The following is an 18,084-nucleotide window of genomic DNA, read 5'->3' as shown; positions in this document are numbered from 1 at the left end:
AAATAGGTCTGACAACAATTCTGCAGCTATTCCAAGAGCAAAGGGCGCAACCATGCAGTAGGGGAGACAGGGGAGAAATGAAAGACGATCTTCCAGCATGGTACGTTCAGATCGTGTAAGTGCAAGCTCCTTCCTGAACTTTATAGTTCAGGAAGAAGCTCAAGACCCTCCTATTAAAGGAATGGCTCCTCCCTAACAAATAGGTTCTTACACCATCCACTACCCACCATACCTGAGAATAGGTGATCTGATCCCCGCTGTTTCCACCTCGGGTTACTTGTACAGTCATTGCGGACCATTGCCCTCCCTCTGTTGTTAGATTCCCACTCCCTTGTTTCTATGTTCCCTAAACTTGTTCTTGATCCTATCAGTTATAGGCGCTCTGTTACTTCCCGAAGCGAGGTCCATGCTCATTAAATATGTACTTATGAGTATTCTCTTGTTGCGTAATCTGGTGTATAGTTCTAATGGTCACATGTGCTTCCAAGTATCTGGATTAGTTCCCTTCTAAAATAAGGGACATTCCAACGCGTCTCGCATTTCCTGTGTAAAGCAGACGCAAGAAGCTATTGAAATGCCCATTATGTTAGAAGGGAACTAACCCGGATACTTGGAAGCGTATGTGACCATTAGAACTATATACCAGATTCCAACACATGTAATAAGCGTGAACTAATGTTCAGAGGAGTCAATAACAGATCAGAATATTAAGCATAGTTTTGAGAAAGGCATGTTGGCCGAAAAACGTGTTACCTCTGAGAGCATTTAAACGAACTACAACGTATTGGATAATACTATGGAGAGAGAATAAAGAAATATGAATTTCCACAGTGCATCTTGAAGCATCGTCAGGTAAGCCGCAGATCACTGCTGAGAAAGGCTGTGTGCTTCATAAAAGGGAAAGCAATGGGAACTATGTTCTGGGCTGCAGGGTGTGCATTAGAATAAGCCGCGTAAGTGCCTTAATTACTCCCTAAAGTTCAAGGTGTGATCACAGCAGGTGTGCCCGAGCGAGATACACATCACACAGCGACAGGAGACGATGTTCTTCAACCCCAAACAGCTTCCGTCCCTTTTCTTTCACACTAAGTTGGCTGGAAAGATGTGCGTTCAAAGTTAAAACGGATAAGGTTGTCACGTATTTGGTTAAAACATTGTGCACATTTACTTTACAATTGGCAGTGCGGTGCTGGTGATATTACCACTGCTAACAATTCCAGACATCCGCGCTCATTTTTAAGAAAAACAGGCAGTTGCAGTGGTAAATATATTTAAAATAACTAATAATTTGCTGAGCCGCATGGCAGGTAGCGTCAGTTTGCATGCACTGGAAGGAAACCAGCTGAGGAAGGCCACCTGCCAATGGGATAATGCGAGCAAAGAACGTCAACTGAGCAAAATATGCTTCGTCTGATAGAGACTTGAACCATACTTTGAAGCCTGCACATCATTACGCACATGTGCGCCCCCTGCACACAGGGCAGAAGTAGCCGCATGGCCCATTCTTTAATAGCATCATCATATGCGCACACGCTACCTTTTACAGTTGCGCAATCAATAGGGTATGCTCTATAATTGTCATGGGGCATGCCCCATGCAAATCAGCGAGCATGATTGCCCATGCTTTGAATGAAGAAAAGACCCATGGTGTATGTGAACCGCATGATTGCCGCAAGATTGCTGATTTAAAGCGATACAAGATACTCCCAGGAACCCTCTGCAGCTCTTACTAAGAGGGGTGTAGTTACAGACTGCACCATCCCATGGGGGCTTAGGGGTGGTCTGTCTTCGTTCTAAGGAGTAACATGTTTTGTAGTAACGGGACACACAGCCCTGGAATGCATCTGGTGCTGCCTGTATGTGCTGAACCAGGTGCACCCTGGGGCTTTGTTAATCCAGCTGCTGATCAAACAGAAGGCAGGTCTCAGATATGACATAATGAAAACATCCACAGTTACTTGTTACATTTGGCAAGCATTTGGAAAACGTTGACTAACGTTTTAATCACAAGTGTGTCAACTTGCACCTCACTGATGATCCCCAAGTAGGTTGAAACACATATACGGTTGTATTTTTCATCCTTCATAACTGTAATTCTTGAGCTCATAAAACTGTGATCAAAATAATGCTGCACTATAAGACAGTATGGCTATCACCCCTGTGTCCAGGGGGGAGGTACATGGGCAGTAACGGCCCGCCAGCATGAGCCTAGTGTCTGTTACCATTACCGGCCATGTACACCCGCTGACAAGGATGTTGACTTTAGAAAGAGAATGTGGTTCCTTAGGGCCTGTATGATTGCGAAAAAGATGATTCTTAGGGCTTGGAAGTCGTCCAGCTCTTTTTGCATTGATGAGTGGGTGGATGAGTTGCTTGCGATCTCCACCTATGAAAAGGCAATTTGCAAACTGAAAGGAGAGACTGAAAAGTTTATGGACATATGGGGGATCTTTCTCAATGTGTATGCTTAAAGTCTCATGGTGACTCAATATCCTGGTGTGTTTTGTCCAAATTCACTATTACCCTGAAATGTATTCTGATTTGCTCTTATGCTAGCCAAGATCATGCCATGTTACGTGGGGATGTGTTTATTGATTATTTAAAATTTTAATAGCAAATGAAACAATTAGATATTCTTCTGTTTCATTCTCTGCTCCTTTTCTGGTCTCTTTTCAATTTTCTCTCTTCTTCTACTTTTTCTCCTTATTTATGTTGTGTTATGCATTATGTGATGATTTTTTCTTCTTTTTCTACTCTTTTGGACTCAGGGCCTCATTACGACCCTGGCGGAAGATCCATGCCGGTAAGTTACCGACTCTGTCATGGAGAAAGGGGGAATTACCACCCCATTACAAGGTTGGCAGGGCGATAATTCCCCCTTCCTCCATGGCCCTTCCCCCTTCCCATTTTTGCCCCATAGGGCTCAATGGGAATGGGGAAGGCGCTAAGTATGGTGCCGCAAATTGCGGCACTGTAATTAGCACCAAGGTCCCTTTGCGGGTCCCTACTTTAACTGCTGGTCTACACCAGCCGTTAAGGTCGGGTCCCGCAAAGGGACCTCGTAATTAGGCGCTAATAGGTTAACGGCGCCGTTAACCCATTAGCGTCTGGGTCGTAATGAGGCCCTCAATCTTGTGACCAGGTTTGTAATTTTATGAAGCTTGTTTATTTCTAATTGTATTGCAAACATTATTGGTGAAAATAAAAATGATAAGACAAGGGGGTGATTGTTATTAGCAGCCTGTGGCTCCATCCGGGAAGCACATAATCTTTTTGTTTTCAAGTTAGGGCTGGTCTCCTTGTGTATTGCACAAGCCCAATTTCCAATGAAAACAAAAAAAACAAGATGGCCCTCAGCACAGTAAATGGAAAAGGGACGAAGTCTCTTTTCTCTTTCCATGGTGGGTGTCGAGGATGTGAGGGAGCTCTGGGAGAGGAGCACAACACTCTGGTCCAGCAAGTAAGTGGGGAGGTACGGTGTGCAGGATGTCTCAGAGGGTTGGGGGTAGGGTAGGTATGTAGGGAGGCAACAGGGAGAGGCTCTGTCTTGCCTCCCCAAAATCAAGATGTAGCCACCCAGGGAAGGTCCTCGGATGGATGGAAAATATGGGTGGCACATTGTGTATTTTCGCCCATATTTCCAGCCACCTGATTGACTGAGCTGCCTTTTATGGGTGCCAATGACAGTTTTTTTCACATGAAGTTAAAATTAAAGCTTTTCAGGAAATTTACATACCATAATCCATTGCCCTGTGATACTGACCTGGAGATGAACTTCCAATGATAGCTACAAAGTTGTAGCTACATGGAGGAACCTGGCTCCACATGTTCTGCAAAGGCCCAATCGCCTGTAAAAAAAGATGACCCCCTTACCATAGTAGGTGACAAGGACGGGAGGGAGCCATGGGAGCCGAGCCCAAAGCTCTGGTCCAGCAAAGTGACAGCAGAGTGTCAGCAGTTCCTGGCAGTGTGTTTCCTTCTGCTGTGGGAGAGAGTCTGTTCTCGCTGTTTTTTGTGCGGCTCGGTAGGAGCCTACAAAAACTGCACCCAAATCGCAGAACTGTTCCTGGCAGTACGCAGCAGGGCCGCAAAGGCCGCGCTAAGTATGGAACTGTCAACCCAAGTTCTGTGACCAAGCTCAAGACCCAAGAGCAAGATCTAAGACTGGACCCAGACGGTGGCAGGAAGTCGGTAAGAGGCTGAGTGTGGAGGGGGGAGTGTTTGGCTTGGCCCGTTCGCCATCACAAATAGATCTGGACCAGGCACTGACCAACGATGCGCCTTCAAGAACAACGAGTGACTCAATTGAAACAGAGGTGATAGGGAAGGGCTCGCCCCTCCCACCCCCAGTGGCTTGTGTGGTGGAAGTAATAGTAACAACCTCCACAGTAGAGTACATTTTAAAACACGGCCCACTGGCATACATCACTCCTACTTTTTCCTAACTTTATGCCGGCGTCTCAGTGAACAGTTGCAAACTTTGTTGGGGCTGGGAGTAAGAGGAGACATGTCTCTCACTGCAGGCGATCCCTGACTAAAGGATGTAGCCACAAATTGAAACCTGACCTGCAGTGTGATGGCAATCTGAGTGACCAGGTGGTCCAATCTGTTCAAAGAGACGCCTCGACCTGCTTGCCATCGAGTGACATATTGGTGGGTTGTGCAGCAGAGGGTACTTCAGAGGAGCTCAGTGCAGTGCGACAACTTACATTTGCTATTAGACAGAACATTTGGCAAACAAAAACAAGAACAAAAGTGGTGATACATTTGTAGCACCGGAACCCTTTACATTTAGACACGGATTGGTGATCCAGACTTGCAAGGAAGCTCCTTCCCACCTAATTGCATCTACACGTCTAACAGAACCAGTTATTGGACGGGCTGGGGGTAAAAGAGAACAGAAACTGAAATGCACCAGGTATTCAAAGCTGGGAACTAGAGTGCGTGCCTCACCCTCGCTCTTATTTCTGCATAGTGGGGGTGGGGGGTGGAAGTTTGCAGCGTCCAGTCCGCGCCCACAGAAATTATTGGACCCCTGGAAACCAATGGGCCTGGGAATAAGTGTGTCAGATGGGGCGCCTAGATTTCATTGTAATAACTCAAAACCAAAAGTTGTCAGGACTTTGGCTCGAATGGTCGGGGACTGGGGGATCTTGAGGATGCAGACTTGCTTGCAAATTGGCATGATCTAGAAGGGACTGTGGTTGATATTGTCGAGCCGAGTCGCCCTTCTCGCAACATGTCCGATGAGGAACCCACAAAGCAGCATGGGCTGGAAACAGGGCAAGTGGTGGGGAAGGAGTTACAATGATCGTCTACTGCTCTCCACAAGGCAGATCAATCATGGGTGGTAGGGGTGGTAAAGAGTCAAAAAGTGCAACATGAAGCCTTGGGTTGAGAGACTTGGGTTGGGTCCAATCGGAAGGGCACTAAAAAGCGCAGACTGGACACAGTTCAGCAAACATCTACAGAGGGTCTACCCTCTCACCTTCATTTGACAAAAGGTAAGAGGATGACTCAAAAGTTAATGATATAAAGGAAACACAGAGTTTGGACTGCACAGCAATAAACGTGAGCACAGTGGCCGCATTGTCACTGGTGATGGCCCAATTCGCCAAATGATATGAGACAATCGATTAACAACTAAAAGACCACACCACAATGCTAGCGATGCTCCACTCATAAATGGTATTTGTTGAAGGCTTTGTAACAGCGGTCCAAGCCAAACTGGACAGAAATAAAGAGGAGATGACTAGCTTTCTTCACCAGATCCTGGACGCTATAATTGAAGAGAATTCCAAGAGATGCAAGTCTAAGGAGAAAGGTGGAATGTCTGACGAGAGATCACAGCCTGGTGTTTTCCTGCTGCTCCTTGGGGTTGTTTAGATCCTTCAATGGAAATGCTTCCACAGGATACCCCCAAGGGGGAACAATGGGGGCCCGAGTCTAACCAGACAAAACCCAACAGAGTCACTGCCTTGATTGTACTAAGTACCGAAGTGTTGGGTGAAAAGTACACCGAGGAGAAACAATCGGTTGTCGAGAGAGATGAGCGGACAAGCATACGATCGACATCTGGGGGTGTGGCTCTGGAAATTGTGCAAGCGTTAGACAACATGACAAGACCCCAAGAACGTGTCGTGGTTATTAAACCTTTAGACCAAATCCCTGTGGATATAGATCTTACAAAAGGTGTAGTGGACTACCCCCTCTTCATAACATGGAAGAACCCTAAAATGACTACTAGAGATAAGTCAGCTGCTACAAAAAATCAGAAAAGGAGCAACACGAAAGCTAGGGAGCTAGTGGGAAAAACAAAATCTAACAATGTTGGACAATTTTGCAAAAAACTGTCCTTACCGAATCCCCTTAAAGAAAATAAAGGGAGTGGTGTAAAGAAAACTGCAATTCAAGGAAAGAAAGTTTAGAGAAAGTAGTGGAAACATCACCAACTTGCTTCAGGGGCAAATTGAAACCAACTTAATGACAGAAGAAGGCTCAATAGACAACCTAATGGAACTGTCTGTTTACTCAATGGAAGAAGAAAGAGAATATCTCCCGGAACTCCAATCCAGAGCCTCAGGTGATGAAATGGAGGATGAGGTAATTGTGATGCCGGAAATGCATCGGAGGGACAGGTCCACCATATCCTTGTCCTTTACTGCCTTTTATTGTGTGTTCTGTCATGTTTTCCATGCAGGAGTTCATGTGGGACTCCTGGCGGTGCAGCTCTCTCTTTTGGTTTGGTGTACAGACCCATGGGATACCCTTATGGCATGTTTTTGGGCATCTGTGTTTGGCCCACAGAGCAGGGTATGGGCTGGTGGCAGCTCCATGCTGAATTTGACAGGTGCTCTGAGTATCCTCCATTTTGGGATACCCAGGCCCTGCCATTGGAATCAGTTGATTCCTGATAGGAAACAAGATGGCCCCTGTGGCCTCTTGCTTTCTATTGCCTGTTACCTTGTTTTCCCAAAGTCCTGGGAAACCCTGACTCTGTCCCTTTCACCTGACTGGCTGTTAGGTAGAAGTTCCATACATGGTGTTGTTGTGTAGTCCAGGCCAGACTGGCTGGAGCCTTCCCAGTGACTGTGGGCCACATCACGAGTTGGGTGGTAACGCCGGCGCTATTACCGCTGGCGCTATTAGCCCTACCGCCAAACCCCATGGCGCTATTAGCACCGGATCACGGGTTTGGCGGAACGGTTAGGGCCCATTCCCCATTGGGCCCATTTGGGAATTCCTCATTCCCCATTGGGCCCAATGGGGAAAATTTGTGCTATTACCGCTGGCAGATTTCCCGCCGGCGGTAATAGCGGCGAAAATCAGAAAATTTGCTGCAGATTTCCCCCCAGCTCAGAGCTGGGGGGAAATCCACCAAGGCCATGATCTGGCGGACCCTTAAATACGGCAGTAATAGCGCTACCGCCGCATTTAAGGGTTACCGCTAGACTCGTGATGAGGCCCTGTATGTTGTGGGTACACCCTCTGGGTGGTACCTGGGTGAATGGAGTGTGTGACGAATATGCATTCTGTGTTGTGGATGTCTGTTGTCTGGTGTTTGACACAATGACTGAGACAGCCCTGCCCGAAACTGGTATGAATGCAGTGTGGAGTGTTGAATGGCTGGGTACTTGTCTCAATACACCAATACACATACATTGTTGTGAGTGTCTGGAGAGAAGTGAATGGCCTGAATGCACTATGCACCTGATTGGATGCCTGCCTGCATGAATGCCCTTCTGACTGATTGGTTGCCTGGGTGTGACCCAGCAGAATGAATGGGAGATCAACTAGTATATCTGGGGGCCTCTAACTGCTAGAATTTGTGTTCAGAAGCTGAAGAGAAACTGGAGTTGAAACTGAAGCCCTGCTGGAAGAGAAGTCTTGCTGTTGCTCTACTTCGTTGGTCTGAAAGCTGCTGTGTCTCCAAGGACCCAGATAGGACCTGGTAAGGTGCCCTCCAAGGACCCAGATAGGACCTGGTAAGGCGCCCTCTTCCCGAGCTACGAGGGACCATTGTGCACCAGCTGATCTTTGCCAAAGCTCCCTGGTAGACAGACCTACGACAGGCTGCCGACCGGGGACGGGGACTGCCGTGGAATCCCAAAGAGAAGCGCCCGGACTGTTGTCCGCCACCATCGACGACCGCTGTCGCCGACCGTAGCCACCGTGCTCCCGTTGCCTAAGAACTTTCAATTCATGGACACGCTCGTCCGCCCCGCAGCCCGCCTTATCCCACCGGAGAAGGCCAGGCCATCGACGGACCGAGGAGCATCCGCCAGTGGGTTTCCCGCCACCCAAAGACCACAGAGACGCCGACGACTCGACGCCCTTGCTGGGCCATGGTTCTTCAAACTCCTTGCAGGACGTTTACGCTTCTGCGTCGACGCGCAACTCTAGGAACAAAGCTGCCAATTCACCGCCGTAGTTCACTGTGTTCATCGCCGGACGTTCGATGACCCGTGGCTCCTGCCTCAAGAAGGGCCGTCAATTTCCCGACAAAGAACTCTACAACACCAGGTACTTTGGGGTAGCTGAACTATTGGAAAGATTCTTGTGAACAATATATGGACTGGGCTTGTGATATATCTTTATTCTACAGGTTGCACGGGTGGGGGGATCTCCAGACAGAACTGTGTCTAACGGTAGAGGCCAGTATTCTGCCTATTGTTCTCATCATCTTGCTTTCCCCCTGTATCTATTGTTGGTTTCCTTTACAAACTGATTTGTGGGACATTTAACCGTACAGTTGATGCACTTTAATGAGATCTAATATTAATAGTGGTACCACGTAGAACTGTATATTTGCCATTGTAGATAACCAAGCACAAAGTGAGTTATCATGATATTGTACATAACCTTGAACATTAATTATAAAAAGACTGTGTTTTAACTAATACAGTGTGTGGACATTCCTTTGTGGGTGCTAGGGGACTACACTGTACTTAAGAACCAGCCTGCATCACATCCTGAGAAGCTAGGCCTTGATTGCTCGACCACATACCAATAATAGAGAATCTTGGCTGGGGTCCTCTGTGCCTCTCCTCTGCCATATAGAGAGCAGAAGTACAGCCCCCCCTCTGGTCTTTACATGATGATGTACAAACAGAGAGAGACAATAAACCATTCTCCTCAACGTGCCCCGCTCGCTACTGACTGCTTTAAAACACTTGAGCAAAGGAGATTGAACTCTAAAAATGATGCCCCGCCGGCCATTGACTGTTTTACAACACTGGAGCAAAGAAGACTGAACTCTAAAATCAATGGCAATTGTTGTATTGCTAAGTGTATGGAACCAAGTCCCACTGTGTCGTCATCAAATGTAAAGATCGATGGGGGAGACCAATGTAAGATTCAAGTGGGAGAACCCACCACACTGAAGAGGAGACATAACATGGATGGGAGGAAAACCATCAAAGCTAATGACCCAGAGGGGCTGGACTGGACCCCGGGACTCACCCTTGAACACTGGTCGAAGTGTACGAAAAGAAGTAGTGGAACTATGTTTCCTGCTGGCCTGCTCCGCTTCCCACCATCCCCATCACCTCTTCCCCTCCCACACACAATACACCCCCCAAACACTTGCACCTGCTGTTTAAGGGAACGTTCAGTGCAGTGCACTGAAAGTGCAAGTTTCAACTTCTTCCTAAACCTTTATTTTAAAACAAAACCATTCCGGAACGGTTTCTTTTTCAAATCAAAGTATAGGAGCTGTAAAAGGTAATTTTAAAAAGTACAGGAGCACCGCTCCCAACCGCTCCCGCTCACTTCGACCACTGCCCTTGAAAGAGTCTGAAAATCAGGTGTGTTGTCGTTGAAAAGCAATTGAATTACAGAGGGGAATCAAAGAAAGGCGAGGCTGGACCAGCATCAAGAAGCCAAGGCCTCTCTGGTCCTGAAGGATCAGACAGTGGTTACAAGTGTGTGAAATGAACTAACTCCTGTTCAAAAGATGGGCACGAGAACAATGAAGACGTCAGAGGTTATTAACTAATAGTATTTTAAATACAGCAGAACTCTAAAACATGGTCATAACTCACGTGCTTGAGTGAAAATAGATAATCATGATGTGCTACGCCAACTCCAGGAGACAGAGTATGCTATACCATCTCTTATTCCCAGGCACAAAGTACAAACTCAAGGCCAATCTTCAAAGGGCTAACTGACTGGCAGATAGCAGAGCGATGATGAATAGTAGGCTAATTGGTGGTAAGCTATGGTCAAGAGCAACCCACCAGGACCTGGAAGCCAGCCTGCGTGCTGCTGTCGTATGTGGAAAAGTACTGACGGATACAAGAGTGCCAACCAATTATAGAGGGCCTCATATTAAAGAGCCCTTTAGTTTGTGTAAGCAATGGGACATCATGTATTTGATGACGGTCATAGTGACCTGCACTAGAGGAGGGCTTAGTTGTCCCACCTGATGTTAGAGACCCAAACACTTTCCCAACAAGTATGGAACGTATACCTAGATGTTTCCTCTAATCCTATCACTTTCTCCAGTAGGTTTTTGTAGTTTGCTACATAGGATGACGTTATTAATGACAAGTTTTACTCTATAGCATGTTTTTTATGAAACTTACCGAGCAAGAAGATCGAGAGAATTGTCGATGTTCTTTGTAACTCCCTGTTTTAGAAAATGCAAATAAAACAGATGTGATTTGCCAACTTCCGGAGTTAGTTTGATTATTGATGTTTGTTAAGCAGAATTATATGCAGTACCCGTTGGGAACACCACACACAATTGGGACTTCAAGTGACAGTACAAATTCACCTTAGGTACAAGCCTGTACTACACAGTAAAGTGGTAGCGATGGCTGAGCAGCCAGACTTATCTCAAGAGTAAAGTGAGCAGTATCAATAGTTACACAAATGACAGCAATTACTATGATTCAAACAAACACTGACTCAAGGTTTCTGAGTAAAAGAAAATACATTTATTTACACATCAGTTATTAAACAGTTCACTGTTATCAAGCAGTTGAAGAATCACAATTCTAATACACTACACCACTAGGTTCTGGACAAGTTAGGCTCAAAATGAAGTGTGAGCAAAATGGCACTCCAGTAATTCAAAAGGGAGGGAAAGACAAAGTTAGACAGAAGTTGAGCAGCACCAACAAGTAAGTAAGCAGGGCAATCTAGAAAAAGGAACTACAGTGAGGAAATCGAATCAAGAGGCCAGGGCCAAAGTCAGTGGACCAAAGTCTTTGCAGAGGATCACACAGTTCAGGGTAGTTTGCGGTTAAGTCTTTGCCAAGAGTTCAGAACGAAGTTGGTCAGACGAAAAGTTACTTTAAAGAATAGGGAAGGACAAGCCCTCGGATTGGCGAAGGATTTCACACACTTTCACTGAGGCTGGACGAAACGAACAATCGGGTTAGCACAGTACCTTTAGAGCAGAAGAATGCTGTAGCTAAGGCAGACTTTCCTGGCAGGTCCTGCAGGCTCACAGTTCCTGAAGCGACTGTCGGACTGACAAGAAGGAGGAAGACTGGAGGGTCCTGCACTGCCCAGGGAAGAAACCAGCAGCGGAGCAAAGCGGCAAATAAATGGTACGCTCCTTAAAACCCAAGCAGGGTCCGACCTTCCTGGCTATCCGGTTCACTGTAGCTGTGCACAGCAAATTCGACCAGAGGAGGGAGGCCTGGCTTGCAGTTTGGCAAACTGGTTGTTCCAACTAGCTCCAGGGGAGAAGATTCCTTGTAGATATTCCCTGTCGTCGAAGTTTGGAGATTCGGACCCGCAGCATGGCTTCACCGGGAGGTTCAATCGTGGTAGAGGTCTTCTTCTGTCAGCTTCTCTTCGGTTCTCTCGATCCAGTGACAACTCTGCCTTCTCAGTCCTAGAGACCTTCTTTTTATGCAGTTTTCCCCCATTTAAGCAGCCTTGCTGTCAATTACACAGCAGGGTGGCTGTCCAGCCGGGACAGTCACCACAGCCAATCATAGAGTGCGACATGGGTCTCCAAGGCGATCCTGTGCAGGGAGTCTCAAACCCCTCCCTTACATCCCTTACATCCTGTCCCCCTGAGACATACTGGCGGCTAAGGAGGGCTTCTGTGCAGAAGCCCGCAAAGGGCCGGTGAAGAAAGACGCAGAGTAAAACACGCAGAGTAAAACACGAGAAAGACTTTTACAAAAAGAAATGGCGAATAAACCCAGCCGGAACCGTATAAAAGTAAATATGGTCCAGCGGGTTTAGGATTAAGGCTACCAAGATAGCCTAAAACAATACCAAGGCTATTTGAGATAACTGCGGTAGGAAAAATAGGGTAGTTACCAATGCCACCAGTCAAATCTTAATGAAAAGGGAATGAAACAATGTTCCACGAGAAACAGACAAAAAGGGATAACTAGTAAGCCTTTTCAGTACTCTATGTAAGATAGTTTGTACTGGGTCTGTGGATTTTAAAAAGACTAATAAAGTCAATGTCAACATTACATGTTCTGGGAGACAGTAGTTAGTCCCTGAAAATGGAGTTTGAGTTGTGAAGTCGAAAAGACAACACTGTGTCACTGCACTGAAGGTGCTGTGTAAAACACAGTAAAACGATGATGCGTATGGAGTAGGTGAGGCTCCACGGTTTATGAACACAAAAATGTTAAACACACACAGCAAAACACATGTAAGAGTGGGGAAAAAAGACTCACACTCTTATGAGATGAAAAAATAAATCCCAGAAATCCAGAAAAGCTATTGAGGGACTCAGTAGGTAAGGGAAATTAGCCATTCTGGAGAATTCTCCCTAACAATGTTGAAGTATCTTCTGCATTCCTATCCATCTCAAAATATTGCTACCTCGTCTTAAAGGACTGGGTCAATAACCTCAGTTCACCATGAAATCGTTTTCTTGCAGGCAACTTTTTTTCAACAGGCCCCCGGCCTTGACGGACTCAGTGTCCTTCTTAACCCAGCTATAAAGGGTGCTAAAGGAAGGCTTGCCTCAGGGCTTTTGACATTGGTTAAGACCGATTCTGTGTTTGAAATTCTGAGATCATGGAACTTAACCCCTTATATACAAATGACAAAGCTGAGATGTAAACTGGATTCACCAAAGGCGTGGGGACTGAAGTAAACCTAGTAATCCTGAACTTATTAAAGCTTGAAGCGCTAAAACAAAAAAGAAACTTACATCTAGCTTTTGTCGACATGCGTCAAGCTTTTGACTCAATAAACCCTGACCTACTCTGTAAGAAATTGAGGAGGTGGGCTTGTCCCGAAGAAATCCTACAGCCCATAATTGCCCTCCATGTAAACACCTCGATCAGGGTACGTTTGAACCAACAAGGAGACTTAGCAACCCCCATTGAGACAAATACAGGAGTGAAACAAGGGTGCCCTTTAGCCGCACTGCTATTTAAGCTGTTTATCGCTGACATCCCAGTCACATCAAACCAAGTCAACTGTTTTCCACCAAAAGTCAACGGTCACCAAAAAAGAGGTGTCACATATGCTGATGACATAGTACTATCTGACCAAACTTGGATCGGTCTGCAAAGGCTTCTAACAGCCCTAGACAACTACATGATTAAAAACAAATTGTTTATCAACGTAGCAAAGACCGAAGTCATGTCAATTGGGTTGACGATAGGAAAAAGGAACAAAAATTTCACGTGGTCAATTGCAGCAGAAAAGATAGAAAAAATTAAAGAAATACGATATCTGGGTATCCTCTTCAACACTATTAGCCATTCTGGAGAATTCTCCCTAACAATGTTGGAGTATCTTCTGCATCCCTATCCATCTCAAAATATTGCTACCTCGTCTTAAAGGGCTGGGTCAATAACCTCAGTTCACCATGAAATCGTTTTCTTGCAGGGAACTTGTTTTCAACAGGCCCCCAGCCTTGAAGGACTCAGTGTCCTTCTTAACCCAGCTATAAAGGGTGCTAAAGGAAGGCTTGCCTCAGGGCTTTCGACATTGGGTAAGACCGATTCCGTGTTTGAAATTGTGGAATCATGGAACTTAACCCATTATATACAAATGACAAAGCTGAGATGTAATGGGCTAAGGGTCAACAAACTTGAGTGGTTGATACTCTGTAATATCTACTGGAACTCAGCAGGTATTGATTCCGCCACTTTCGTCAGGGCCATTTTGGGTAAATTGGACAAACTGCAAGATGACTTGGAAGGTCCTATGGTCATCATTTGTAGGGACTTCAATATGTCAGTTATACCAGAAGGGACATGTAACCATCTATACCCAAAAGATCAGTTACACAGGAAAATGGACAAAGGCTTGTGGTGATTGAGGGAATCCATGCAACAAGACTTAGGGCCTCATTACACGATAGGCGGTAAGGGTTTACCGGTACCGGTATTTTACCGCTACCGGTAAACACTTACCGTCTTACTATGAGGTCCCTTTGCGGGTTGGAGAATTTAACGCCTGCTTTTTGCAGGCGTTAAAAACCAACCCGCAAAGGGACCAGGGAGCTAATTACGGTACCGCAATTTTCAGTGCCGTAATTAGCACCTTCCCCATTCCCATTATGCCCTATGGGGCAAAATTGGGAATGGAGAAGGGCAATGGGGGAAGGGGGAATTACCGCCCCACCAAACTTGGAATAGGGCGGTAATTCCCCATTCCACCAAGGCGGTGCCGGTATTTTACCGGCATGGACCAAGGTGCTAATAGCACCTTGGTCCACCGCCGTCCATGTAATGAGGCCCTTACACTTGTTAAATGGACAACCCTTGGGGGACGTGCCTGCACACCACACTTGGTCTTGTGGTGACTCAAGTATATTTCTGGATTACATATCTGCTTCTGGAAATCTGCTACCTTGGATATCCTCGTGGAAACTCACTGCAACAACTATCAGTGACCATAACATATTTAATGTAATAGCTAGAAGAACTTCAATCCCACCTGCGACATGCATGCGGACCGCAACAAAGGTGATTCCGAACAGGACACCTTCTATTAAATTAGCTGAATCCAATCAGGGTGACATTTATTCATACAACAATGGAGAACAATCTTTTGGAGAATTGCAAGAACAAACCTAAGCCAACCTGTTAAGGGAATACAATTTGAACACATTAGCCTTGAAAAAGACTCAAAGTTGAAACACGTGTTGGTTGTCCCAATGCAAGATATACTACGATAGATTAAACTCACAGAAAAGTCTTCAAGAATCCAGAATATTTCATTCAAGGACTTTTTTTTATGCAACTGAATTCTTATATATAGCAGCCAATTATTGCAGGCACACTATTGACCTTTTAAACAAAGGCCAAATGCGAAGTGCAAGTGGTTCCCATACACCCACCACAAACCAAATAGTCATGCCTTTAAACAACTACGCAAGGATGTAATCATCTAAAGAAGGCTGCTGGGAAAATCAAAATATTGATTCAACAGCTTCTAATGTTAACTGCGCCCAAAAAGGGAAATAAGTGCAACACTGGGGAGTAATGTAAACTCCTAAAAGCATTTATTGAAACTGGGGGATAGGGCTGTAAGGTATCTTTTAAGCATAAACACTGCTATAATCATGACCTAGTTTGGGAATAACGACTATTGAGGCATTATTTGAGGTGATTAACCAATACCAATAGCCCAAACATCGCCAGGCTAATTTAAAGTAGAAGGCAACTCTATAAGAACTGGATCAAGGGAAGAAAAGCAAGAATGTTCCAGGAGGACCCCGAATTGATGATGAGGAGCATATAAAACAAACACATTGGTGAAGTTTGGAAACATCTTAACACCCTTGACACCCCACTGGATGCCGTACTGGAAAACACAGTAGATGAGCTTGCATGGGTCAGCTATTATGGAAGGGTGTTCAATTTGGTTGAAGCTAAGCCAGCTATTGGGGGAAGCATGTGGGGCCTGGAATGAACATTTGACATGGAGAAATAAGACATCTTGTGAATGATTCACAAGCTCAACTTCTCAAGAGCATCGGCCCCGGATGGGATGGCAAACGCTCACTTGAAGAAGGAACCAGACATATGGGCTACATTCCTATCAATCTTATTTGAGAACATAAAGAAGCAAAAGAAGGTCATCATGGAAGTCATCCATAAATGTCCCGATATTTGAAAAGGGAGACAGAAAGGACCCAAGCAATTATCGCCCAATTACACTCCTGGACTTCGGAGGTAAGGTCTTCGCTGAACTCCTTCTGGTAGGTTTGGACAAATGGACCAAGACTTCTGGAAGGTTAGATCACTGGCAGTCGGGCTTTGTTAGAGGAATGAACACGTCCTTCAATCTTTTCGTGAGCAACCTGTTCAAGGCTCATCTAAGGCACTCTAACAAAAACCTCTTTTTCGCATTTGTAGATCTGGTGCAGGCCTTTGATTCAGTGGACAAAAACAAATTGTGGGCTAATCTGTCAGAGTGCGGTTGCCCAGCGATCTCCTTGAGGCCCTAAAGAATCTCCATACGAATACAAACGTCCGAATTGGGCTAGACTAACGAGGGTCACTCTCAGCAGCAATACCAACAGCCTGAAGCAAGGGTGCCATTGGTCCCGGCCATCTTCAATCTGTTTCTATCAGACCTCCCAGATGCCCTGTGCAAGCTTCCCACCAACCATTGGTGGGGTGAAGTTGGATCATCTTCTATATGCAGAAGACTAGGTCCTCATAGACCAAACTTACATTGGCTTACAAAGACAACTAAAAGCCTTGGAACAATGGACGCTTGGGAATGGATTGAAAGTCAACATGAATAAATAAAAGACACCGTGGGGGAAAGAGATTGAGAGATCGAGGGTGAAAGCTTGGCACCTGTTAGAAGTGCTGGCTTTGGTGTACTTGGGTGGATGTGTATATAGTACACTTAGAGACCTCACGCAAGATATTATGCTAAGGAAGAAAGTTAAATCATTGCTAGCACAGGGAAGGCTGATACAAAGGAAGTATGGAACATTTTCTGTCATCCCAGCTTTGACATTTTACAGATCAAAAGTTGTACCTATATCAACATATGGAGCTGAAGCATTTCTGGCCCTCCCGGAGAGAGTTTGGGAGTCTCTGGAAAGCATTTATCGGAAAAACTTGCTGAAACTCCGAAAATGTGTCCTGATGGCAGTAATAAGGCAAGAGCTGGGCCTAATCTCAATCCAAGTGCATGTAGATTGGAAAATACTTGCGCTCTATCGGAAAATAATAGCAACAGATCCGATGCGAGGCTACTGGATGCTGAAAAAAGCTTTAAAGGGAGATGGAGAAGGTGGCCTCCAGGAAGGAGGAAGAGCTTATAGGAGCACACTGGACCATTTAACAACCACAGAAGAACAACTGGTCTCTAACCCAGACACAATGAAAGCCAGAATCTGGTGCTATGACTGGATCTTGACACAAGACAAGGCGAGTAAAGCTAAAATATGCCCACAAGAGGGAGTAATAAGGTGCCCTTACACAGCTCTCCCTAAACACCTGTCAAAATCTCATAGTCATTCACTAAGGTCGAAATTCATGATATTTCGTCTGAATTTATACAATGCTCAGGAGGTCTCAGCTTCAAGAGATAAAGGGCCCAAAAGACACACAGAGTGCAGACTATGTAAGCGGAAGGAGGAAAGAGTGACTCTTAAGCATCTGGTTCTTTTCTGTAAGGCTCTCACCCATCCAAGAACAAGACTACTGGGGGGCTTCTTTGAAGAGTTAGAAACGACATACCAGATGATTGGTGGTCTTCTTCCTGTCGGGAGAGCGAACACCACTAGCTATTGCTCTGGTGAAATTCTTGGACTTGATCTTTAATAAAATAGAATCTATGAAGACAAAGGTAATGGAAACACATGATGGTTTATAAGACTGTCGCAATGAAGGGCGGTTGGCTCTAGAAACTGTTAGTTAAGGAATTATTTTGATCTAATTGAGAAGATTCTTTTTCCTTTTCGCTTTTCTTCTTTTGTCTATTCTTGGAAAATATGTTAAAATGTTCCAATGGAAGGTATAAAACTTTCAATGGAAAAGTAATGATACCGAATAAATAAATAATAACAAAAAATAATCAATTGCTTTGTGGTTCTGACCTGGAGATGAACTTCCAGTGGTAGCTAGCATTTGGGGCTGCGGCTTGAGTGTCTTGTTAATTGAAGGGGGCTATTTT

The sequence above is a fragment of the Ambystoma mexicanum genome, chromosome 6p (genome assembly GCF_040938575.1).
Source record: "Ambystoma mexicanum isolate Mex_15411 chromosome 6p, UKY_AmexF1_1, whole genome shotgun sequence".
Classification (NCBI taxonomy): Eukaryota; Metazoa; Chordata; class Amphibia; order Caudata; family Ambystomatidae; genus Ambystoma; species Ambystoma mexicanum.
This window is presented reverse-complemented; position numbering follows the sequence as displayed.